We start from the raw sequence: 27215 nt of genomic DNA on the forward strand, positions 1-27215 counted from the left end.
CAAAAGATTTGGCAAACATAGCGGATAAAAGTCGTACTGTACATAAATGTGAGGAGGACACTGATTACAGTGCACAAAGTTTTTTTTAAATTTTTATTAAAATCTCGCAGGATGTTCATGAGCTTTTCTAGTCGATAAACACCTTTGAATTGAGAGAGGATTAGTGAAAATACTCGGGTCGTTAACTCTTAGTTCAACGATTTGTTAAAGAGTAAAGGAGAGCTTGATCTTCAGAACTTTCTCGGAGACAGAATAGACGTGGCACGCTCTGAAATTTCCCATGTGTCTGGGAGATGAGTGAATGGTCCAGTAGTCCACAACGTCTTCATACATTTGGTCGCTGCAAATTTCTTTGTTTTTTTTTCTTTAACTTCATTCAGAACATATTTGATGTTAGGCTCATCTCGCCAGTCACATACGACAGCTTCAGCATTACCTTGAATTTTTTCCAGGGAAGGGGTGTGATTTATTCTACACAATTTCAGAGCCTTTACCAGAGTGTATTTTAACCAAGGTTTAAACAGTTTTTTAACAATCTGAAGGCTTTCATGTGTAGATAGTACTCTTCAGGATCAAACAAACACGCATGCTGGAACTGACTCGGATGATCAATTGTCTCTGAGATCGTTGTCAATAATTTTGTCCAACAGCTCCCCCATTACACCCCAGATGATGGCTAAAGCAGTGGTGGAAAGACAGCCATCGGTTTCATCCCCAATTGAAGGCAGAAAGGTCAGATTTCTCTTTCTGAAGAATTCACAGGTTTTTTCTTCATCTTTAAAACCAGAACATGTTTCATCATCTTTATCCAAGGTAGCAAGTGAGTTGTAAAAGTAAGGTAAGAATTCCTGAGCCATTTCATTCGTCATTGTTCAAATAGACGATGCTTCTTTACACAAATGCAAACTGTTTTTAAACACTTTTAGGGGGATGCAATGTGGGTGGTGCGAGGTGCTGGGAAGGGGGTGGTGGTCTTGGGGGTGGGGTCTTGAAAGATTCATTTGTAATCAAGGTTTAGTTTTACTCTTACTTCCTCAAATTCAGCTTTTGTCCGGAATAAATTGTCGATTTGATTAAAGTAGCGTTGTAGATCGTGCCAGCTGGCTGGATCAAACCTCACATTTCATTTCTCTTTATCAGATGTTTAGTTGCTGGGAATTGTGGAAAAATACAGTGAAAGCTGGTATGTTTGCTGCGGTGGTGTACTGTTGCTCCTCCATTTTTGTTTGTAGGCCTCTGGTGAAAATAAATCCAATCGAACAATGTAGTCAAAATCCTTAAACCATTTACACCGATGAAAGGTTATGACCTCAGTAGCTTTGCTCCAGTGGATGTGATCCGGTACAGATAGCTTGAAAAGCGATATGTCTGGTGATTCACCATTGAAGGGAAAGCTGGCTGTATAACCATTTGACATTGTTAAATACTGACTACTTTCCTGCTCTAAAACCTTTGCAAATCTTGACATAGTAGAATGCCTCTTTTATCGGTGCATCAGGAGAAACCACCATAGCTATGATCAAAGAATCATTAGGTGTTATGCATGTAGGGAGAGATATGGTATTTGAAGGGTAAATTCAAGGTGGGTGTGTGCACACTTGTGTGACAGTATAGGTAACTCCCATTAACCAGTCTGTGGGGGGTATTCCACAGGCAATACCCTGTTGAGAGCAGTGTCACTTTTGTCCAAGATGTCTTGGACTTCTTAGAGTTTCAACTGGGCGGAAAAGCAGCCTCCCCGTCGGGGAATCGAACCCCGGTCTTCCGCATGACAGGCGGAGATACTGTCCACTATACTAACGAGGAACACCTGTCTTGAAAGTTGAAGGCTGCCGGCAACTGGGACTGGACTGCGCCTGCCCCAGTGCAAGTTAAATGCTGAAAATAGGGTGCCAGGTTAAGTGATCAAATCAACCTGTGCGATCTTGCTCTCTGATTGAGTCTTGGGGCTTGGCAGTGCTGCTTTAGTCAAACCTGTTCCATTATATTAACTAGGATCAATTTGCTGCTTTTGTCAGAGAATTCTTGGCTATGTTACAGTTGGAACTACAAAGCAACCTCCCCATCGAGTGCAAGTTAAATGCCGCAAATAGGGTGCCAGGTTAAGGGATCAAATCAGCCTATGGCATCTTGCTCTCTGATTGAGTCTTGGGGCATGGCAGTGCTGCTTTTGTCAAACCTGTTCCATTATACTAATTAGGATCAGTTTGCCGCTTTTGTCAGAGAAGTGTGAGCGATCACAGTTTTCCGATTGACAGGCAGAGATACAGTGCATTTTATTGAAGACGATCAGCTGGCTTCAAGAGTTCAGTCTGTTTCCTATTTTAACACAAAAACAGCACAATTAATTTTTTTTTTTTGTAAATCAGATGATTTTCAATATGAGGTTTGGTTGAAGCAGAGACCAGCCAAAGGCACGCAGGCTGGGTGGCACACAAACTGTGGCTAAAACACTGAAATCCACTGGGGAATTTCTCAAGGCCAGCATTTCATTTTATTGAAGATGATCAGCTGGCTTCAAGCGTTCTGTCTGTTTCCTATTTTAACACAAAAACAGCACTATTCTTTTTATTTTTATAAACCAGATGATTTTCTCTATGAAGTTTGGTTGAAACAGAGACCAGTCAAAAGCAAGCAGGTTGGGTGGCACATAAACTGTGGCTAAAACACTGAAATCCACTGGGGAATTTCTCAAGGCCAGCATTTGGGACTAGACTGCGCCTGCCCCAGTGCAAGTTAAATGCCGAAAATAGGGTGCCAGGTTCAGTGATCAAATCAAACTGTGTGGCATCTTGCTCTCTGATTGAGTCTTGGGGCTTGGCAGTGCTGCTTTAGTCAAACCTGTTCCATTATATTGACTAGGATCAATTTGCTGCTTTTGTCTACTACTAAACTACTACTAAACTAGTCGCAGCGGTCACGGCCCACTGCTTGTCTCTGACTTTCAACCGCATATTTTTTTGTCCTCGTCGATGGAGAAGAATGTGTGAGTCTATGTTTGCGTTATGCTGCAGTTTTGGCTTGGGTTTGGGGCCTTGTGGCGCAACGGTAGCACGTCTGACTCCAGATCAGAAGGTTGCGTGTTCAAATCATGTCGGGGTCATGCCTTTCTCTTTCATACACATGAGTGTGCCAGGGCTTTTTATGCACAGTCAAATGCGATGACTTACATGCCATCAGATTTCTGCGATGGTCATGCTTTTGTTGCACAGGTAGCAGCATTTAAGATGGAAAACACACTGATCTCTGTTTATCTTATCTGCTCCGAGCACATGATTTGTACAATAAAGCAGCAGCAAGCCAAGCATTTTCTAACCTCTGGATTGTTGAAGCATTCAGACATCAGCAGCAAACTAAAGCATGCTTTTCACATTTCAGCCACCCACATGTACAAACACCCGAATCAGGTCTGTGTCCATGCATGTTTAAGAGGAATCCGGTGATTAAACTGATCTCGTGCTCTGGATCAGAATATGTATATCCCCTCCGGTCCTTGGCGCGTTAGACAATTTATTTATAAACCGTGATGGACTTTCCGTGAATTTTGCGATATCCAACATCATCTGCAGTATTCCAGGATGAAATCCAACGTGTCTTCTATTTCCGTTACCACTGATTTCCCATTATCTGAGACATGTAATAACACAAAGGACTTGTATGCCTGGTGAACATGTGACATTACAAGAGAAAGTTGAAGTTTGATCTTATCACATAGGCTGTCTAGTCTCTAAGTTGTGCTTCACACAAACGCGCTAAGGTAAGAATTGACAGAGAAGCTTAAAAATATTTCTTTAATAGGTTGGGTAAGGGAATCCAGTCATGTTATGTATTAAAATAGCTTCCACGGCATTATCTGAAAACGCTTCTACCAAGATGGGGGAAACTAGTCGCAGCGGTCACGGCCCACTGCTTGTCTCTGACTTTCAACCGCATGTTTTTTTGTCCTCGTCGATGGAGAAGTATGTGTGCGTCTATGTTTGCGTTATGCTGCAGTTTTGTCTTGGTTTCGGGACCTCGTGGCGCAACGGTAGCGCGTCTGACTCCAGATCAGAAGGTTGCGTGTTCAAATCACGTCGGGGTCATGCCTTTCTCTTTCATACACATTAGTGTGCCAGGGCTTTTTATGCACAGTCAAATGCGATGACTTACATGCCATCGGATTTCTGCGATGGTCATGCTTTTGTTGCACAGGTAGCAGCATTTAAGATGGAAAACACACTGATCTCTGTTTATCTTATCTGCTCCGAGCACATGATTTGTACAATAAAGCAGCAGCAAGCCAAGCATTTTCTCCCCTCTGGATTGTTGAAGCATTCAGACATCAGCAGCAACCTAAAGCATGCTTTTCACTTTTCAGCCACCCACATGTACAAACGCCCGAACAGGGACTTGAACCCTGGGCCCTCAGATTAAAAGTCTGATGCTCTACCGACTGAGCTATCCGGGCTCTGATCAACGTGTGCCTTTACAGGGTTCCCACGCGTCCTGGAAAACCTGGAAATCCTGGATAATTTATGACCAATGTTCCAGTCCTGGAAAACACATGGAAAATGAGAGAAAACATAAATTGTCCTGGAAAAAATCTTGTTGTCCTGGAAAATTATTTTGTTTTTATTTACTTTATTATTTTAATTATTAAATTATTATTATAAATGTTCTTGATCATTTATAGAACAGTTTACAACTGGTCAAAACAATTAACGTTAGCAACAGAAAGCGCTCTGTTCATGAACGCTGAGTTTTGACGGGTTTTTGTTATGCTGTTTAATCTCGCTGTGACGGATGACGCTGTCTTGTGTTGGCGGTTTCAGGTGCTAGGAATGGTTTAAGTGCTCGAATGTTTTCAAACCGAGAATTGGTATTGTCCCGCCTCTTTGTCACCCTATTGGTTGGCACATTTGTCTTTTAGGCCTATGGATTGATTCTAGCCGAACCTTAACCGGAAGGCGGGATTTCTAGCAGCAGTGATTGCGAAAAAACACAGCCCTTTCCTCTTATCTCCAGTGTCGTGCTACTAATCTTCGATTCCTTGTTGGGGAGGTTGCTTTGTATTTCCAACTGTAACAAAGCCAAAAATTATCTGACAAAAGCAGCAAATTTATCCTAGTTAATATAATGGAACAGGTTTGACTAAAGCAGCACTGCCAAGCCCCAAGACTCAATGAGAGAGCAAGATGCCACACAGTTTGATTTGATCACTGAACCTGGCACCCTATTTTTGGCATTTAACTTGAACTGGGGCAGGCGCAGTCTAGTCCCAAATGCTGGCCTTTCCTTTTTCCTTACCTTTCCTTTTTTAACACAAAAACAGCACAATTATTTTTTTTTGTAAATCAGATGATTTTCAATATGAGGTTTGGTTGAAGCAGAGTCCAGCCAAAGGCAAGCAGGCTGGGTGGAACACAAACTGTGGCTAAAACACTGAAATCCACTGGGGAATTTCTCAAGGCCAGCATTTCATTTTATTGAAGATGATCAGCTGGCTTCAAGCGTTCTGTCTGTTTCCTATTTTAACACAAAAACAGCACTATTCTTTTTTTTTTTTTGTAAACCAGATGATTTTCTCTATGAGGTTTGGTTGAAGCAGAGACCAGTCAAAAGCAATCAGGTTGGGTGGCACATAAACTGTGGCTAAAACACTGAAATCCACTGGGGAATTTCTCACTAGACTGCGCCTGCCCCAGTGCAAGTTAAATGCTGAAAATAGGGTGCCAGGTTCAGTGATCAAATCAAACTGTGTGGCATCTTGCTCTCTGATTGAGTCTTGGGGCTTGGCATTGCTGCTTTAGTCAAACCTGTTCCATTTGTAACAGTCCCTGCCTGTCACAGGGTTTAACACAGTTTTGTTAACAATTCATCCTGACCACTAGGGGGACATATAGGGATATGTCCTGTAGGGGATAAAAAAGGAAATTGAAGAGTAAAAAGGGAGATCATGTTTGAAGCTACCTTATGTCCTTTATTGTTTAACATAATGATTAATGATGCATTCGAAGGAATCCATCCAGGTATTAGAACAGCTTTATATGCAGATGATGGAGCTATGCGGAAGAGGGGAAGAAATGTGAAATATGTAGTGGGAAAAATTCAAGAAGCAATTGAGATAGTAGAGAAGTGGTCATTGGAATGGGGATTCAGATTTTCCATATCCAAAACGTGTTGTCAGTTTTTTACTAGAAAGAGGATTGCAGAAAAACTTAAACTTTATTTGTATAAACAGCCACTAGCGAGGGTGTCAAATTTTAAGTATTTAGGTTTGTGGTTTGACTCCAAATTGACGTGGAAAATTCATGTCAAATATATTGAAGAGAAATGCAGCAAAGTACTGAATTTAATGAGATGTATAGTAGGCCAGGAATGGGGAGCTGACAAACGATCTATAATTAACATATATTGTTCTCTTTTAAGGTCCGTTTTGGATTATGGATGCATGATATATGGATCTGCATCGGATAGTATGCTTAAAAGGCTAGACTTGATTCAGGCACGAGCACTGAGATGTATTACTGGAGCAAGTAAAACAACTCCAATCTCTGCATTGCAAGTGGGAACAGGAGAGTACCCGTTAGACTTAAGACGCCAAAAATTAGCTGTCGCTTACTGGATCAGTTTACAAGGGCATAAACACGACCATTATGCTAAGGCAATTATAGAGGGGAGTTGGGAGACTTTAAATCTAAAAGGTAATGGTTTTGCTTGGAAAGCAAGGGAGTGGGCTTCAGGAATGTCGCTAGATAACATACCATTTTCATTAACGGTAACTATTTCCCCAATACCCCCGTGGTTTTTTAGCCAACCAGAAGTTGATTTGTCAATTCATGAGAGTGTTAAAAAAGGAAATGTTGATATTAAGACCTATACAATTGAATATATTAGTACAGTCTATTATACATTTCTTCCAATTTACACAGATGGATCAAGATGCCCAGAGATAGGTCGTACTGGATCAGCATTTTATGTTCCTGAATTTAAGATAGGCAAGTATGGGAGATTGACTGATGGGACCTCAGTATATACTGCTGAACTGGTGGCAATTCAGATGGCACTTAGTTGGGTGGAAGAGGTGACGCCATTCAAAGTTGTGATTTGTTCAGATTCAATGGCTTCACTTGTAAGCCTACTAACTTATCAAACAGCTAGATCTGATATTTATGTGGAAGTATTGAATATTTTGTATAGACTAAAGCAAATTGGAGTGATAATTAAATTTGTGTGGGTACCAGCTCACGTAGATATAACAGGAAATGAAAGATCGGATAGAATGGCAAAGGAATCACTTAAACTGAACTTCCCCAATATTACTGTAGCATTAAGTAGGATGGAAGGGAAAAGTATTATTAAAGAAGCTTGTAACCAGAAATGGCAAAAGAATTGGAATGAGTGTAAAACGGGAAGGCATTTATATAGTATACATAAAGCCGTGAGACAAAGTAATATGATACTAAATTTAAGTAGAGAGGATCAGGTTATTTTATCAAGACTAAGGATGGGACACACTAAACTCAATTCTACACTTTACATTATAGGGAAACATGGTACGGGACTATGTGAATTATGTCGAGTGAAAGAGACGGTTGAACATGTGCTGGTTTTCTGCCCCAAGTATGTTCTGGAAAGGAATGAGTTAGTAAGAGAGCTACAGGGAAGAGGTTGCAAAGTATTTACAATCAATAGCCTTTTAAACATAAGGCCTGGATCCGGGAAAATTATAAGGCTAGTTTTAAAATGCATTAAGCATAGTGGTCTTAGAAATAGAATATAGACATCTTCTGACATACTGCTAGACTGAAATCACTTCACACTCCAGTACAGGTGGTGGCGGTATGCACCATAAAGTTGGTATGCGACCCGCCAATAAATCCAAAGAAGAAGAAGAAGAAGAAGAAGCTACAGCTACCTTATGCTCTGTGGTGATGGTCATCTTAACCATGCTTTGAGAAACTATTGTTTTCCTGCTCCAAGAGGGTTATTTTGCTCATCAGCTGGGACTATGTGTGATGGACAGATATGCAGCTTATTGGGCTGAAGAAACTCTCTCTGGGATTTAGTTGGATTCTATGCCACAGGCCTTAACATACAACGCCTTCTTGTTCATCTACAGATAAGACTGTTTTTCTGTTTACTGGACTGTTTCTGATCTCACCTGTAATAGACTTAATGCCTGTTTGCTATATATTGAAGCCTATGCTCATGTAAGTCTTAAGGAGTTGTATTTATGTATATATTTGTGTGATTTGACAAGTTTTGGGATGTGGATACTGTACGTTAAACATGTAAATATGGTGAATACAAATGATGCAAGCAACAAAAGAAATGATCCCCCCTTGTAATTTCTTATAGCATGAACAGTGCAAAGTAACTGAGACTGTTATGGATTGATTCTAGCCGAACCTTAACCGGAAGGCGGGATTTCTAGCAGCAGTGTTTGCGAAACCTGTCTACAGTCTTATCTACAGATAAGACTGTTTTTCTGTTTACTGGACTGTTTCTGATCTCACCTGTAATAGACTTAATGCCTGTTTGCTATATATTGAAGCCTATGCTCATGGAAGTCTTAAGGAGTTGTATTTATGTATATATTTGTGTGATTTGACAAGTTTTGGGATGTGGATACTGTACGTTAAACATGTAAATATGGTGAATACAAATGATGCAAGCAACAAAAGAAATGATCCCACCTTGTAATTTCTTATAGCATGAACAGTGCAAAGTAACTGAGACTGTTATGGGATCAATTTGCTGCTTTTGTCAGATAATTCTTGGCTTTGTTACAGTTGGAACTACAAAGCAACCTCCCCATCAAGGAATCGAAACTCTGTGTTACACAAGCACGTTTAGAGCAGTGCCGCTTTTGTCTAAGATGTCTTGGACTTCTTAGAGTTTCAACTGGGCGGAAAAGCAGCCTCCCCGTCGGGGAATCGAACCCCGGTCTTCCGCGTGACAAGCGGAGATACTGTCCACTATACTAACGAGGAACACCTGTCTCGGAAGTTGAAGGCTGCCGGCAACTGGGACTGGACTGCGCCTGCCCCAGTGCAAGTTAAATGCTGAAAATAGGGTGCCAGGTTAAGGGATCAAATCAAACTGTGTGGCATCTTGCTCTCTGATTGAGTCTTGGGGCATGGCAGTGCTGCTTTTGTCAAACCTGTTCCATTATACTAATTAGGATCAGTTTGCTGCTTTTGTCAGAGAAGTGTGAGCGATCACAGTTTTCCGATTGACAGGCAGAGATACAGTGCATTTTATTGAAGACGATCAGCTGGCTTCAAGAGTTCAGTCTGTTTCCTATTTTAACACAAAAACAGCACAATTAATTTTTTTTTTTGTAAATCAGATTATTTTCAATATGAGGTTTGGTTGAAGCAGAGACCAGCCAAAGGCAAGCAGGCTGGGTGGCACACAAACTGTGGCTAAAACACTGAAATCCACTGGGGAATTTCTCAAGGCCAGCATTTCATTTTATTGAAGATGATCAGCTGGCTTCAAGCGTTCTGTCTGTTTCCTATTTTAACACAAAAACTACTACTAAACTAGTCGCAGCGGTCACTTTTGGATTATTTTGATCTTTTGCTCTGTAATCTTGCTGGAATATCGGAATCAGGTCTGTGTCCACGCATGTCTAAGAGGATTCCGGTGATTAAACCGATCTCGTGCTCTGGATCAGAATATGTATATCCAATCCGGTCCTTGGCGCGTTAGACAATTTATTTATAAACCATGATGGACTTTCCGTGAATTTTGCGATATCCAACTTCATCTGCAGTATTCCAGGATGAAATCCAACGTGTCTTCTATTTCCGTTACCACTGATTTTCCCTTATCTGAGACATGTAATAACACAAAGGACTTGTATGCCTGGTGAACATGTGACATTACAAGAGAAAGTTGAAGTTTGATCTCATCACATAGGCTGTCTAGTCTCTAAGTTGTGCTTCACACTCACGTGCTAAGGTGAGAATTGACAGAGAAGCTTAAAAATATTTCTTTAATAGGTCGGGTAAGGGAATCCAGTCATGTTATGTATTAAAATAGCTTCCACGGCATTCTCTGAAAAAGCTTCTACCAAGATGGGGGAAACTAGTCGCAGAGGTCACGGCCCACTGCTTGTGTCTGACTTTCAACCGCATATTTTTTTGTCCTCGTCGATGGAGAAGAATGTGTGAGTCTATGTTTGCGTTATGCTGCAGTGTTGTATTGGTTTCGGGACCTCGTGGCGCAACGGTAGCGCGTCTGACTCCAGATCAGAAGGTTGTGTGTTCAAATCACGTCGGGGTCATGCCTTTCTCTTTCATTCACATTAGTGCTTTTGTTGCACAGGTAGCAGCATTTAAGATGGAAAACACACTGATCTCTGTTTATCTTATCTGCTCCGAGCACATGATTTGTACAATAAAGCAGCAGCAAGCCAAGCATTTTCTCCCCTCTGGATTTTTGAAGCGTTCAGACATCAGCAGCAACCTAAAGCATGCTTTTCACATTTCAGCCACCCACATGTACAAACGCCCGAACAGGGACTTGAACCCTGGACCCTCAGATTAAAAGTCTGATGCTCTACCGACTGAGCTATCCGGGATTCTGATTTTAGTTCCTTTAGTCTATGTTTGCGTTATGCTGCAGTTTTGTTTTGGTTTCGGGACCTCGTGGCGCAATGGTAGCGCGTCTGACTCCAGATCAGAAGGTTGCGTGTTCAAATCATGTTGGGGTCATGCCTTTCTCTTTCATTCACATTAGTGTGCCAGAGCTTTTTATGCACAGTCAAATGCGATGACTTACATGACATCGGATTTCTGCGATGGTCATGCTTTTGTTGCACAGGTAGCAGCATTTAAGATGGAAAACACACTGATCTCTGTTTATCTTATCTGCTCCGAGCACATGATTTGTACAATAAAGCAGCAGCAAGCCAAGCATTTTCTCCCCTCTGGATTGTTGAAGCATTCAGACATCAGCAGCACCCACATGTACAAACGCCCGAACAGGGACTTGAACCCTGGACCCTCAGATTAAAAGTCTGATGCTCTACCGAATGTTCCAGTCCTGGAAAACACATGGAAAATGAGAGAAAACATAAATTGTCCTGGAAAAAATCTTGTTGTCCTGGAAAATTATTTTATTTTTATTTACTTTATTATTTTAATTATTAAATTATTATTATAAATGTTCTTGATCATTTAAAGAACAGTTTACAACTGGTCAAAACAATTAACGTTAGCAACAGAAAGCGCTCTGTTCATGGACGCTGAGTTTTGACGGGTTTTAGTTATGCTGTTTAATCTCGCTGTGACGGATGACGCTGTCTTGTGTTGGCGGTTTCAGGTGCTAGGAATGGTTTAAGTGCTCGAATGTTTTCAAACCGAGAATTGGTATTGTCCCGCCTCCCTGTCACCCTATTGGTTGGCACATTTGTCTTTTAGGCCTATGGATTGATTCTAGCCGAACCTTAACCGGAAGGCGGGATTTCTAGCAGCAGCGTTTGCGAAAAAACACAGCCATTTCCTCTTATCTCCAGTGTCGTGCTACTAATCAGCAGTAGTTATGCTATTAATCAGCGGGGCCCATAAGGGGCGGGTCGGCCGGCCGGCAAACCGTGTCTCCGGCAGCCCACGGCTCATTTGCGGCACAACAGGGCCAACGATCCTCTTTCCACACAGTGCGGGGGGGGTCTATGTGGCGTAATCGGTTAGTGCCAAGCCCCAAGACTCAATCAGAGAGCAAGATGCCACACAGTTTGATTTGATCACTGAACCTGGCACCCTATTTTTGGCATTTAACTTGAACTGGGGCAGGCACAGTCTAGTCCCAAATGCTGGCCTTTAGAAATTCCCCAACCTTTCCTATTTTAACACAAAAACAGCACAATTAATTTTTTTTGTAAATCAGATGATTTTCAATATGAGGTTTGGTTGAAGCAGAGTCCAGCCAAAGGCAAGCAGGCTGGGTGGCACACAAACTGTGGCTAAAACACTGAAATCCACTGGGGAATTTCTCAAGGCCAGAATTTGGGACTAGACTGCGCCTGCCCCAGTGCAAGTTAAATGCTGAAAATAGGGTGCCAGGTTCAGTGATGGTTCAATGGTCCAGGTTCAAATCAAACTGTGTGGCATCTTGCTCTCTGATTGAGTCTTGGGGCTTGGCATTGCTGCTTTAGTCAAACCTGTTCCATTTGTAACAGTCCCTGCCTGTCACAGGGTTTAACGCAGTTTTGTTAACAATTCATCCTGGCCACTAGGGGGACACATAGGGATATGTCCTGTAGGGGATAAAAAAGGAAATTGAAGAGTAAAAAGGGAGATCATGTTTGAAGCTACCTTATGCTCTGTGGTGATCGTCATCTTAACCATGCTTTGAGAAACTATTGTTTTCCCGCTCCAAGAGGGTTATTTTGCTCATCAGCTGGGACTATGTGTGATGGACAGATATGCAGCTTATTGGGCTGAAGAAACTCTCTCTGGGATTTAGTTGGATTCTATGCCACAGGCCTTAACATCCAATGCCTTCTTGTTCATCTACAGATAAGACTGTTTTTCTGTTTACTGGACTGTTTCTGATCTCACCTCTAATAGACTTAATGCCTGTTTGCTATATATTGAAGCCTATGCTCATGGAAGTCTTATGGAGTTGTATTTATGTATATATTTGTGTGATTTGACAAGTTCTGGCATGTGGATACGTTAAACATGTAAATATGGTGAATACAAATGATGCAAGCAACAAAAGAAATGATCCCCCCTTGTAATTCCTTATAGCATAAACAGTGCAAAGTAACTGAGACAGTTATAGATTGGTGGCCCGTACGGGGCTTGAACCCGCGACCTTGGCGTTATCAGCACCAATGACGTTCCTGTTCGCAAGAAAGCTTACCGTGTATCACAGCAAAAACAAGCGTTCATTGACCATGAAATCAGGGTCATGTTGGATAAGAAGATCATCCAACCTTCATTTTCTTCTTGGGCTGCTCCGGTAGTAATAGTGCCTAAGAAGGAGGGTGGACAAAGATTTTGTATTGATTTCAGAGGTCTGAATGCAAAGACGTATCTGGATGGGTACCCCATGCCTCAGATCCATGATATCCTTGAGTCAGTGCATGGAGCAGCAGTTTTTAGTACCCTTGATCTTAAAAGTGGATATTGGCAAGTTGAGATGGATCCTGAAAGCGTCCATAAAACTGCTTTTGTGACACAGTCAGGGCTATATGAATTTTTACGGTTACTGTTTGGCCTTAAGAACTCAGCAGCCTCGTTTCAACATCTTATGGAGTTTGTGCTAAAGGATCAGAAAGGTAAAAGTTGCTTTGTGTACATTGATGATATTGTGGTGTACTCAAAGTCTGAGGAAGAACATCTTAACCACCTCAGAGCAGTGTTGCAGTGTCTACATAATGCTGGCTTAACTTTAAATCTTCAAAAGTGTAACTTGATGCAGAAGTCATTGAAGTTTCTCGGACATGTGATTTCAGCCGAAGGAATATGGACAGATCAAGACAAAGTCAATGCTGTTACCAACTTCCCTGTGCCAAAGTCGCTGAAAGAAATACAACGATTTTTAGGTATGGCAGGCTGGTATCAGAGATTTATTCCAAGGTTTTCTGAGAAAGCTGCTCCCTTACATGCCTTGAAAAGAAAAGGAGCTACTTGGATGTGGACGGAAGAATGTCAGAATTCCTTTAATTTGATTAAGCGTGAGTTGGTTAGTGCACCAATTCTTATTGCTCCTGACCTTAATGAATCGTTTAAAGTCCAAACTGATGCAAGTGACCTTGGACTAGGAGCTGTCCTAACCCAAGAAATAGCAGGAGTGGAACATGTAGTGGCCTATGCTTCACGTCTTTTAAGAGGTGCTGAGAAGTCCTACTCCGTTTCAGAAAAGGAATGCTATGCTGTGGTGTGGGCAGTAGAAAGATGGAGACCTTACCTGGAGGGGAGACCATTTGAAGTGATCACTGATCATGCCGCTCTTGCCTGGGTCTTCAACCATCCAAAACCCTCTTCTTGATTGATACGGTGGGGTATTTGTCTCCAAGAGTTTGAGTTTACAGTTTTATACAGAAAAGGACAATGTAATATTGTTCCAGACACACTTTCTCGTAGTTTCCCTGAATCTTCTGCACTTAACCTAATCGCGATGACAAAATCCAAGGATGCATCAACTGCTTTTTCAACCTTTACCATAGAATGGTCAGACATTGCCAAGGCTCAACAAGAGGATGCAGAAATCCAGGAAATCATTGCTGAAGTGCAGTCAAGCTCTGAACCAGCTCGCAATCGTATTCACTATGTAATGAAGAATGGTTTTCTCTTCAGAAACATAAATCAAGGAAAGAAAGGAGAAAAACTGCAACTTGTGGTGCCAACCTCTTTGAGAGATGACTTTCTGAAATATGCTCACGACAACCCATTAAGTGGACACCTCGGCAGACTTAAGACATTGTTGAGACTGGTGGATATATGCTATTGGCCAACAATACGCTCAGATGTAGGGAAGCATTGTAAGGAATGCCAGGTATGCCAAAAGTACAAACCAACAGTTTCGAAGTTAACTGGCTATATGCAATCTACCCCGGTAGTGGAACCTGGGCACATGCTGGGAATTGACCTAATGGGACCATTCCCTAAAAGTCCTAAACAGAATGTCCATCTCTTGGTGATTGTGGATTACTGCTCAAAATGGGTTGAGTTGTTTCCGCTGCGAGTAGCCAAAGCTACTCAAATTTCACGCATTTTGGTTGAAGAAATTTTTACTAGATGGGGCACTCCTATGTATTTGGTATCTGACCGAGGAACACAATTCACCTCTCAACTCATTGGTCTAATATGCAAACGATGGAATGTCATACAGAAACTCACCACAGCGGCTCATCTGCAAACCAACTTAACCGAACGGATAAACCGAACACTTAAGACCATGATTGCCTCTTATGTGCAGGACCATCATCGCCAGTGGGACCGGTGGCTAGCAGAATTCCGGTTTGCTATTAATACAGCATGGCAGGAAAGTACGGGGTTCACACCAGCCGAAGTTATGCTGGGTCGCAAGTTGAAAGGACCCCTAGAAAGGGCTATCTTAAGACCATCTGATCCGAACAGTCCAGCCTATCCGGTTCTGGAAAAGTCAGAAGAACTGATTCAAGCTGTGAGAAGGAATGTGGAGCACGCCCAGAATAAACAACGCAAGTACTATAATCTACGTAGGAGACAAGCTCACGTACAAATTGGAGATTTAGTATGGGTTCGTGCACATCCCCTGTCACGTGCTGATGAAGGTTTTATGGCAAAACTGGCCACAAAGTGGAAAGGTCCTGCCAAAGTAGTTAAATGTCTTGATCCTGTTAATTACTCTGTGTCTTTTATTGATCAACCTGAACATGTAGATTCTTTTCACGTACAGAAATTAAAACCTTATTTTGGCAGAATATAAAAGTTCCAAAATGAAAAGGCGGATATGTAACAGTCCCTGCCTGTCACAGGGTTTAACGCAGTTTTGTTAACAATTCATCCTGGCCACTAGGGGGACACATAGGGATATGTCCTGTAGGGGATAAAAAAGGAAATTGAAGAGTAAAAAAGGAGATCATGTTTGAAGCTACCTTATGCTCTGTGGTGATGGTCATCTTAACCATGCTTTGAGAAACTATTGTTTTCCTGCTCCAAGAGGGTTATTTTGCTCATGAGCTGGGACTATGTGTGATGGACAGATATGCAGCTTATTGGGCTGAAGAAACTCTCTCTGGGATTTAGTTGGATTCTATGCCACAGGCCTTAACATCCAACGCCTTCTTGTTCATCTACAGATAAGACTGTTTTTCTGTTTACTGGACTGTTTCTGATCTCACCTGTAATAGACTTAATGCCTGTTTGCTATATATTGAAGCCTATGCTCATGGAAGTCTTAAGGAGTTGTATTTATGTATATATTTGTGTGATTTGACAAGTTCTGGGATGTGGATACGTTAAACATGTAAATATGGTGAATACAAATGATGCAAGCAACAAAAGAAATGATCCCCCTTGTAATTTCTTATAGCATGAACGGTGCAAAGTAACTGAGACTGTTATACATTATATTAACTAGGATCAATTTGCTGCTTTTGTCAGACAATTCTTGGCTTTGTTACATTTGGAACTACAAAGCAACCTCCCCATCAAGGAATCGAAACTCTGTCTTCCACACGCACGTTTAGAGCAGTGCAGCTTTTGTCCAAGATGTCTTGGACTTCTTAGAGTTTCAACTGGGCGGAAAAAGCAGCCTCCCCGTCGGGGAATCGAACCCCAGTCTTCCACGTGACCGGTGGAGATACTGTCCACTATACTAATGAGGAACACCTGTCCTGAAAGTTGAAAGCTGCCGGCAACTTGGACTGGACTGCGCCTGCCCCAGTGCAAGTTAAATGCTGAAAATAGGGTGCCAGGTTAAGTGATCAAATCAAACTGTGTGGCCTCTTGCTCTCTGATTGAGTCTTGGGGCATGGCAGTGTTGCTTTTGTCAAACCTGTTCCATTATACTAATTAGGATCAGTTTGTTGCTTTTGTCAGAGAAAAGTGAGCGATCACAGTTTTCCGATTGACAGGCAGAGATACAGTGCATTTTATTGAAGACGATCAGCTGGCTTCAAGAGTTCAGTCTGTTTCCTATTTTAACACAAAAACAGCACAATTAATTTTTATTTTTTTTGTAAATCAGATGATTTTTCAATATGAGGTTTGGTTGAAGCAGAGACCAGCCAAAGGCAAGCAGGCTGGGTGGCACACAAACTGTGGCTAAAACACTGAAATCCACTGGGGAATTTCTCAAGGCCAGCATTTCATTTTATTGAAGATGATCAGCTGGCTTCAAGCGTTCTGTCTTTTTCCTATTTTAACACAAAAACAGCACTATTCTTTTTTTTTGTAAACCAGATGATTTTCTCTATGAGGTTTGGTTGAACCAGAGAATAGTCAAAAGCAAGCAGGTTGGGTGGCACATAAACTGTGGCTAAAACACTAAAATCCACTGGGGAATTTCTCAAGGACAGCATTTGGGACTATACTGCGCCTGCCCCAGTGCAAGTTAAATGCCAAAAATAGGGTGCCAGGTTAAGGGATCAAATCAACCTTTGTGGCTTCTTGCTCTCTAATTGAGTTTTGGGGCATGGCAATGCTGCTTTTGTCAAACCTGTTCCAAAAGGTCTTTGCTTTCCTACAGTTGGAATTATAAAGCAACCTCCCCATCGAGGAATCGAAACACTGTCTTCCGCAGGCAAGTTGAGAGCAGTGCTGCCTTTGTACAAGACGTCTTGGCCTTCTTAGAGTTTGAACTGGGCATAAAAGCAGCCTCCCCATCGGGGAATCGAACTCTGGTCCTCTGCGAGGTGGCAAGACATGTATAGTTGGCACAGAGTGCCAGCGGCGTGAATTGTTTAGCTAAAAATCCCTAAACCGTTTCCCATTAATTTTCAATGGCAGTGCTAAACCACTACAGTTGCAGTATATTTTCGGCCGCTGACCCTTTTGTATTGCTGGTTCCGCCATCTGCGCATGCGCCATGAGATTACGCGCACTGTTTGACTCCCGTTCACTTCATTCAACAGTATCGGCTCGTCGATCACAGGTAAGTTACCTTAAAATGACTCCTTTGTGTTTTACAGTTAACGCTAAGCTCCTATTAGCTTCGTGCGAACAGTTTTTTTTTTTCTTGTGATTATTCTTCGAAACATCGTCTGTGGTTTACTCATTATTCATATTAATTCAATATTAATAATTAAGAGTTTACACAGGTTAATTACATACTAAATGATGAATGAACGTGTCCATTCTTTTTTCTTTTTTTTGTGTGTGTGTCAATCAGTTTACATGGATTAAACTAATTTTAAATGATTTTATTTTTGTCCTGTTGGAGTGTTTGTTTGATGACATCGTGATTTATTAGTTAAATTATTAATGAGCAATGACTTTCTTTGTGATTTTATGCATTTAATGACTTACAGAACAGTTGTTTTAAAAAAAAAATTCAAGCACATTGAATGCTTTTAGTGTTAGTTACACTCTCTATGATAATGAGTGTTTGAAACTCTTTGTCTATGATGGCTCCTATGGCCCATTGTCTTTTTCCATACATCAAATACCCCTTTTCCACCAAAAAGAACCGAGTGCAGGTTCAGAGCTAGCACTGGTGCTGGTTCAAAGTTGGTTCCACTGGCGAACCTCCTAAGAACCGGTTTGCCTTTCCACCGGCTAGAGAGCCATCACAGAGCCGAGTATGACGGCTCTGGCTCTGAACCAGCACTCAAACTGCCTCGGTGGAAAAGGGGCAAAAGTCACTCCTAGGTGATAAACCACTAGGTGTGAAGGACTTGTCTGGGAACAGCTGTTAAGTGTTGCCTGATAATTAAATCATATGATTGTTAAGTTTGGGCCAGGGTGGGTAGGGATTATAAACAAACAGTGTATAATGTTTTATAGAGATTATTGTAAGGTTTTGTTTTAAACAGACATGCTAACATCTAACATTTACTACTCTTTCTGTATTACAGGTCACCATGCACAAAAAATCGGTGTTTTTCCAAGGGTGCATTAAGGTCGTGTTCCGTAAGGGAACCCTCGGAAATATCTCCTTCAGGAGTCAACCGAGGAGGCCAGGGTGATCAAAGGTAATCCATCTCCTCAGGACAAGTCAGCACCAAAGAAGGAGGAGCTCGTCAGGCAAAAGACAGGAGGGGATGCCTTTGACAAAACAGAAGTTCTTGGCGAATACATCCTGCAGTTTGGAAAGTACAAGGGGAAATCTTTCCGGTGGCTTCTTGAAAATGACATGGGTTACACCGTCTACCTGATAGAGAACCTTCAACAGGAAGAGTCCATGTGGGTCTTTACATCAGAAGGACCCAGCAAGAGCAGTCTGTTATCCTTTTCTAATTATGCCTGCAGTTTTAACGAAATTCAGTCTCTGCTCAGTTATGTGTCCAAAAACCCGGGTGCACCAGCAGCCTCATCGGAGGGTGACCAGCTGGTTGGTTTTGGTGCTCATGCGAAGAATTCATGGCAGAAGATTTGGACCAACAGGGCTGATGGTTACTCATCCTTTATATCGGGGGCGACTTGTGTCCCGGGGACACGGATGTACAATGAATAACATCATAGCTTGTCTTACATGCACACTATACTTTAATTAATATAGAGGTATAATTTAAGAAATCCGAGTACACTGAAAAGCCTTGATGCCCGATGACGCCTGAGATAGGCACAGGCTCCCCGTGACCCGAGGTAGTTCGGATAAGCGGTAGAAAATGAGTGAGTGAAAATGTTGTCTTTCACCAACAGAAATGGATGATGACAATGAGTTAGAGAGTGCGATGTTGAACATCTTCCCCTCCAAGATACAGTTGCGGTGTCACTATTTCTTTCTGTACTGACTGCATGTAATTAATTGATTGTGTTCCAAATGGATTTTCATTTTGCCAAAAGTCTTAAAAATAGGCTGTATATGTTAATGCGTTGTGTGCTTATCACTAGCTCCACGACCACTGTCATCAACAACATCATCCTCAGCTGACCTTGGACGGTCTGCAGGATCAGGAAAAAGTTTTTACACATCAGGCTCAGCACTGGAGCACAGTTCTGTTGAATTGTGATATGAAATGCTCTCCAAGTCTGAATAAAAAGCCTTTCTTATTGGGTCAATGTTTTGGCCATGTTCTGGCCTTGTTCCACTAACAAACATCTGTGCCGTTGGCAATATACTAACTGTTCAAGGGGCTACAAATTGATTCCCCGACCACCAAGAACTGATATCAACCACAATCAGGGTAAGTATTCTTTTTTTATTGTTGAGTTTTAAATATTTCTGTCTACACTCTAAAAACTGCTGGGTTAATAACAACCCAATTTGGGTTATTTTGGCAACCCAGCGCTGCGTCAAAAAGGGACGTACCCAACACTGGGTTATTTTAACCCAACTAGTTGGGTTATCATGTTTAACCCAGCATGCTGGATTGTGATTTTAACCCAATTATTAGTTAAAAATGACTACACTGCTGGGTTGAATTTAACCCAAAATGGGTCAGAAATTTAATTGATTAAAATAATGAATCTACAGCAATACTTACTTCGGTAATCAAACCCCGCCCACGGGAAACACAGAAGTATGTGGAAGCAATTTAGGTGATCTAAATAAAATGTCGTCCTTCATTTTATTAATACACGTTTTCTTATTTTTGTAAAGGATGTCCAGGCTAAAATAGCAAACCTTAAATCTAATATATAATATGTGTAATATACAGAGCTGATTTCATCATAACAGTATGTAAATGTATCAAATATCACAGTAAATGCTTCACTGACTTCAGTCAGAAAATTTTACTTTAAGAATACAAATTTAAAATATGAAAACATTTCATAACATTTACATTAACCTCAATATCTGAAGATATAAGAATCATCAGTAAGAATCAATAAATAGCAATGTAATTGTAGTGTTGTATAAGAAAAATAGAAGAATTTAGAATAATGAACATACATCAAACTGACTGTCAGGACAATTTACTTCCAATTAAATATGTATGTGAAATATGAAAACATTTCAGTGAACAGTGAACAAGTTAAAGAACACAAAATCCAATGAAGCAGTCAGGTCACAGTAATAATAATAAAAGTTAATTAACTATACACAGTTGAATTAATAAATAAAAAAAAAAAAAAAAACTTACAGTTTGTCTGCAAAAATGAATGCTCGCAGAATTCTCTATGTGCAGATGACTGAGAAACAGATTCAGATTCCAAGGGACCGTCTGCAAAATGCAAAACCCGAAAAGCGAATACAAAAAACAGTCAATAACTTTTCATATAAAAAAAATCATAAAAAGTATACAAAAAATTTCCCCCAAATATGTGTTGTAGTATAACTATCAGGACATCAGTGATGTGTGAGCTGGTGACAGTACAGTGTATTACAGTGAAGTTATTGACTGTTTTTTAGGGACCGCTTTTCGGGTTTTTCCCTTTGCAGATGGTCCCTTGGTTTCTCAGTCGTCTGCACATAGAGACTTGTGTATTTTGTCCACCGTGGAGGAAAGCTGATTTTGAGGAAAATTGAGTTGTAGCTGCCTCTCTAAATTACTACTATAGAAAAGAGGTGTTATTTGTGTAATAAGAGCATTTAGCTCAGGAGTTATTGACTCGGGAAACTCCAATCTGTAAATATGCGGCCAACTTTACTTAAGTCTAACAAAATACGTTACCATCAAGTAAACTCTGCCTTATAAAAACCGTATCTAACACAAAATCATTTATAATAAAGTAGATTTAACACGTACACAAGTAATATATAAAAAGCATTTACCCTATTTCCTTCCAAGCTCCGATGAAGATGCCACGCGCGCTCTCCTGTTCACTGTTCTGGGATCTGTCGTGAGTCGGAGCACGGCTGTCACGGCCGCGAGGTAGTCTCAGTTTAACTGACTGAAAGCCTAAATTGCGCTTATAACATTAGTTTATACAGTAAAGCAGATTTTTTTATGGCTATGAACATCGTTAAATACATATTGAATAACACATTTCAGACAGAATTTCACTGCTTTTATCTGAAGACGCAAAGAAGATAGCGGCTTCGTGCACTGGTGTCGTCCGATTTTCACGTTGACGTGCATGCTCTCTTTAACGTCCGTGTTCCCAACCCAGCACTGCTGGGTTATAGCTCAAGACAATTTTCAACCCAAACTTGGGTTAAAACAGCCCAGAGTCCTACCAAATGGCCTCAACACAGCATTTGGCTTGATAAAACAACCCAGCGTTTTTTAGAGTGTACTAACTCATGGTGATGCATGTGCGTGTAAGTTACCTTTTCACAGTTTGAAATTATTAACATTCCTTTGGTAGGCATAATGTTTACTGTTTATTACTATTATAAAGATAAGCGAGTGAAGTAAGTGTGGGGTATTCTGAACCTTTTATATTATTATACACAAATGACTGACAAGATTTTGCATTTTGCAGTGTCTTCTGCTGCCCTCACCATAACACCTCCTGACACCAGGCAACTGCCACCAGTCAATGGTAAATTGTTAATGTGTAATTACATTATAATTCTGCTCATATATTTGTACTTTTTTCTCATTTACTATGGTACTAATCTTATTTTCTACTTTGATTTTGTATCTTTTCCTTCTTTTGGCACCAGCCTTGACAGCTCAGAAAACGCCCGTGGCTCTTCCCAAAGAGCTGATGTTTCGTTTCCCGGAACAATCAGCTTCCACACAATCTATGAGACTGGTTTCAACTGCAGGTGTTTTTAGTGTCAGATTTGTTAGCAAATTGTCATGTTCACCTACCTTTACTGTTTAGCATTTAAAATCATATTTATAATCTCTATAATAAATATAATTTATTATAAATAAATAAATAATAATAAATAATAAAATAATAATAGTAAATAATAATAATAATAAAAAATAAATAATAATTGCTCATAGAGGAATAATGCTCTGTTTTAGCAGACATCAGCACCACAGACAGCTCTCCAGTCTGTAGGACACCTACAATTGAGGAATGTGGCAAAAATGGTAAGGTTGTATTTCAGATGACTCGACTTGACATATTGAAAACATTCGGATGACTCGACTTGACATATTGAATTTTTTTTTTTTTTTTTTAGATTTATTTTTTTTAGAAAATTTTTTTCTAAAAATAATTTTTAGAAAATCTCTTATCTTCAGATAACACTTCATATAGTGTTCTACATACAGCTGAGGCATCACATGGTAAGATTGGATTTATGCACTTATCTGAGTCATTAATGTAGTTGTTTTCTTTGTGTATTGTCCCACTTTTGAATGTATTTTTAATTATTATTTGTCTTTCCAGATTCATTAACCTCTGCCCTTGGCTCTTCAGTGTGCAGCCGTCCTCCTCTGCAACAGACACCTACAAGTAAGAAAGATTACATTGTGTCTTTGTTATAGGGAATGAGTGATTGCCATAGTCAAGGTCTGTATCTATAATTGGAAAATCATCCTTTTATATTATTTTACAGCCGTCTCTAGAGGCCCTCCTCCACAACCTCTTGACTACGATTACGATGTCCGTGAGTAGAAGTATTCGCATCAGCAGAAGATCTGGATGAAGACAGAGCTGGAATCCATGGATCTATGGCCAGGCTCACCCCCTGTGAGCAACCCCATGAAGACAGTGTCTCTGTGGCATTTGCCTCCTCAGATCTGATCTGAGAACTGATCGACACCATCTCTAATCTACCATCCTCCAAATATTTCCAACTCCATCCATTTTTTATTTGGAAGCCTGAAAATGACACCTTGATGGCTAGACTAAGGAATATCTATGCTCTGCCATGCATTTACGGGTGTAGGCAGACAAAGGTTACGTCTGCTGGATTTGGTAGGCCTCGTGTGATTGTGGGCCTCACAGGTCAGTACTACCTGTTCTCACCACGATTGTGTTGCAAATTCTGCAAAAAACGATGGTATGCAGACAACCAACAGTGGCTGGAAAAGCTCCCCAAAAGGTTTACTAATTTACTGCCTGCGGTTCTAACTTATAAGAAAGCCATCTGTAAGTCTCTGTTGGATGAGCTATGGCGTACAGGTAAATCGCCCACGGACATGGCCAACCAGGTGATGGAAATGATTCACCTCAAATACGAGCCTGCAAACTTGGCCTACCTTCTGACTTGTCAGAGTGTCCTGACTGTAAGGCAGGCAAGTACGGGCAGAAGAGCATCACCGGTTTCATAAGAAATGAAACTCAGCCTGCTCCCTTCTGTGATTATGATGATGTTGATGGACAGAATGGCCTCTGTGTGTCTGCTCACTATCTTACTGACTGCCTCCTCCATGAATACCAGCGCCAGAATGGCCGTATCATGGGTGATGGTGCAGTTTGAGACGGAAAAGTCATTAGAACCCATGTACCAGGGGCTGGCTCATCGGTACAGGATGGCAGGAGTGGAGAAGGCACAGTACCAGTGGGTACACAGGTGAGACATTACATGTCACACAATTCATAGATACAGTATAAAGACTAGATGCAATGGCATGCAAAGATGACTAATTACATCTTGACTGATTTGTTTTGTTTCTTTGATTGATACAGCAGAATTAATGTTCACAGCTACACTTTTATGTTGTGTTTTCAGGGATTGCTGTGCAGCATACAGAGTGCCAGACACTGAAAAATCAGAACACCTGAACTGGGATGCTTGGCAGACAGTGGATACCGTTATTCTGGAGGCAACATCTGGTGTTCTGAAAAACACATATGCATCAAGGTCCCAATTCGACGAGAACATAGTGATCAAACTTGATCTACTTCATTGTCTGAGGGTGAGGGGGCTAAAGTTGATGTGTGGATTCCAATAAGAGGAACGTCTCAGCAGGAGAGCTACTACTTTCACCAGGCTCAGTGGGTCACTGGCACACGTGTTTCCTCTGAACTGTTTCAAGCCCAGGGCATGACCGGAGTGGCACGCTGGAACTGCGTCTGGTGGATCTGAAAATACCAGGTGTTAGGCTTCCGGGAGTGTTTGATCCGTTGCTAATTGGCGATCTTAATAATGCTTCAGCAAGGGTGTTAGGAACGGCAAAATATCCCATCCTTCAGGTGTTCACCAAAGACACTGGAGAGAGGTTTGGACTGGAGTATGTGGAACCTGGATGTCGCCCTGTTGTGCTGGACTGGGAAAAGCACAAGAGCAAGACCACTCAAGCTTTCAGTCCAGCTGATCACGGAAGCACGCCCACTGCCCAGTCTGCAGACCATCCTGGTGAGCTTGATGTGACTTCAAGTCCTCAGCTAGTGTCAGCTAGTTTTTGTAGAATTTGCTCCCTTGCATTCTTCATTGGATAGTGCCCATTTGGAACTACAGTCAGAGCCAGGTAACCTTTTGACAGATGAACAATTTTGTGCACCTACTGCCTTTGTTTTTTCCCTTATCCATAAAACTATGCTTAACTTGTAGAATCCACCAGGATCTTGCTTGTGCTTGTCACTGTTCTCATCTCATGGTGCCCATGCAGAACCTGGGTCAAATCCAGGTAAATTACAGATGAACATATTTTGTTATCAAACACTGTTAAAATTTATTTTGGGGCACAAAGATTGATTCTGTTTGATTTCCTTTATGTAGAAACCACATACACACCACCCCTGCCCATGCTGGCCTCACCTTCTAGTACCTGCACTGGACCGATGAAGACTGGTGGAAGGGTGTTTGTGCTGGATCACAAACTTTGGACAGCTCCAATGAAGGTGGCCATTGACAGCTTGTTGAATAAGCATCATGGGAAGAAGGACATGCTAAAGCTTGTGGATCAGGAGTATGCAGCAATGGTCCACAGTTCCTGTACTGACCCCAACAGCATGCTTCATCCAACCACAAGACTGCACATATCACAGTATGTCAAGCACTTGGCCAAACTGCTGAACACCAGTACTTCATTAAACACAAGTCCAGAAAAACTGCAGGAACGACAGCACCTCTGGCACTCATTGACAGAGGGGAGTGAAACTACCAGTGTGCCAGTGGTAACTATGCACCCTGCAGTTGTACATCCACCAGCACCTGCTCAAACCACACCCTTGACTCCTGAGAGCTTGGAGAAAATTGTTGAGGGCATCATGGCGCGGCAACAACAGCAGCAGCAACAGCCAGAGCAGAGAAAGCAGACAAAGACGTGTCTTGCCTGTGGACAGCCAAAGTCTCGCTATGAGAACGATGGCTCCTCTGTCCACTATTTTTATCAACAAGGCCCTGTCAGATATTTCTACTGCTCTACAAAGGTCTTCAAAGCTTACAGTGGTGAAGGACTAACAAACCCCAGAATGCCATTCCAAGACTTTACGGAAACCGAGTTCTTTCAGAGAGAACTTGCGTCCACAAAGAAACGGGTGGAGGAGAAAAAACAGCAAAAGCGCAAGAGGCCTGAAGTACACCGTGTTGGACGCCTGTGTAGGTTTTGTAAGATGGAACTAAAGCAGGGCCCAAACAGTCCACACCTACATACAGACTTCCCTGGAATTGCTGGGAAATATATTTACTGCCCTTCAAAAGTCTTTTCCATTTACCAGCATCAGGGGATGGAAAAAGAAATGACCTGGAAGGAGTTTCAGAAGTCTATATTTTATGAGATGGAAAGACAGAGATGGGTGGCAGAAAGGAGAAAATAAAAATAAATGTTGTAAATTTTCTTTCACCTGCAGTAAACTTTTGTAAATATATTTTCTCTTTATTTAAATGTGTATTAATTTAATTAGTCTTTAATGTTGCATTAATATGTATATGTTACGTGTGTTTTTCTTACGTTTGTTATTTCTATTGTGTTTTAGTCCTTTAAAGTGTTTAGAATGCCAAATAAACAAAATGATTAACACTGATTTCATTGATGTAGTGTGTCTCACTTTACAGAATTCGTTATATATTATTCAGAAATGTGTTAAATATATGTATTTGTGTTTATAGTTCACAAATTAGTGTGCAGAATATTTTTTAAAGTTGCACTGAGTGGGATTCGAAGCGATGTCTAGACAAACATTTTAATTCATAAAAATTGACCGTGACGTACATTTAGCATCTGGGAGAGCAGCAAAAATGCTTCAATTTGATTGGCTGGCACTCTGTTCCAAATATACACTTCTTGCCTCCGCGTGGCAGGCGAGAATTCTACCACTGAACCACCAATGCTTACGTTAAGGGGTCGTGGACACCTTCGGCAGAGGTGGCCGGCCCTTTTAATGGTTCTTCTCAAGCTACGTCTGTTTTGTACTTGACCCGGTTTATCTTTTCCTACTGTGGCAGCGATTTGCTCAACTCAACGGCGTTCCGGTCCACGAGTTCCGAAGGCGGCCACGGCTGTCCGTCGGTCTTGCGGGTGTTTACCCTGCCATGGATTTGACCCCTCTTATCCTTTTTTGCTCTGATTGAGCTATGATCATGGTTCAGCCATATGAGCAGAGTTAGACATTCATATGTGCTTCGTGTTTTGTTTGCAAATTCGCCAACTTGCTGTGAATCTGTTCATCAAATTTGAAAGAGAGCACCTTAAGCATAAGTCAATTCTCGTTGAGCTATGATCGCGGTTCAGCCGTACGAGCAGAGTAGACTTTCATATGTGCTTCGTGTTTTCTTTGCAAATTCGCCAAATTGCTGTGAATCTGTTCATCAGATTTGAAAGAGAGCTCCTTAAGCATACGTCAATTTCAGCGCCACTGACGCAGGGTGTACACCTTCATGTGCAA

At 41.3% G+C, this 27215-nt stretch overlaps 6 non-coding genes across 6 annotated transcripts; 4 read left to right on the forward strand and 2 right to left on the reverse strand.

Moving 5' to 3' along the window:
* The first annotated feature begins 3031 nt into the window (after positions 1 to 3031).
* On the forward strand, positions 3032 to 3103 carry trnaw-cca (transfer RNA tryptophan (anticodon CCA)). The gene has a single exon. It is a non-coding gene; the product is annotated as a tRNA-Trp (tRNA).
* A 907-nt stretch (positions 3104 to 4010) lies between these two features.
* Positions 4011 to 4082, forward strand: trnaw-cca (transfer RNA tryptophan (anticodon CCA)). Its single transcript has one exon. It is a non-coding gene; the product is annotated as a tRNA-Trp (tRNA).
* A 292-nt stretch (positions 4083 to 4374) lies between these two features.
* trnak-uuu (transfer RNA lysine (anticodon UUU)) lies at positions 4375 to 4447 on the reverse strand. The gene has a single exon. It is a non-coding gene; the product is annotated as a tRNA-Lys (tRNA).
* Positions 4448 to 10204: 5757 nt separating this feature from the next.
* Positions 10205 to 10276, forward strand: trnaw-cca (transfer RNA tryptophan (anticodon CCA)). Its single transcript has one exon. It is a non-coding gene; the product is annotated as a tRNA-Trp (tRNA).
* Positions 10277 to 10500: 224 nt separating this feature from the next.
* On the reverse strand, positions 10501 to 10573 carry trnak-uuu (transfer RNA lysine (anticodon UUU)). Its single transcript has one exon. It is a non-coding gene; the product is annotated as a tRNA-Lys (tRNA).
* A 61-nt stretch (positions 10574 to 10634) lies between these two features.
* On the forward strand, positions 10635 to 10706 carry trnaw-cca (transfer RNA tryptophan (anticodon CCA)). The gene has a single exon. It is a non-coding gene; the product is annotated as a tRNA-Trp (tRNA).
* The last annotated feature ends 16509 nt before the right edge of the window (positions 10707 to 27215 follow it).

Source organism: Tachysurus vachellii, chromosome 7, assembly GCF_030014155.1.
Source record: "Tachysurus vachellii isolate PV-2020 chromosome 7, HZAU_Pvac_v1, whole genome shotgun sequence".
Lineage (NCBI taxonomy): Eukaryota > Metazoa > Chordata > Actinopteri > Siluriformes > Bagridae > Tachysurus > Tachysurus vachellii.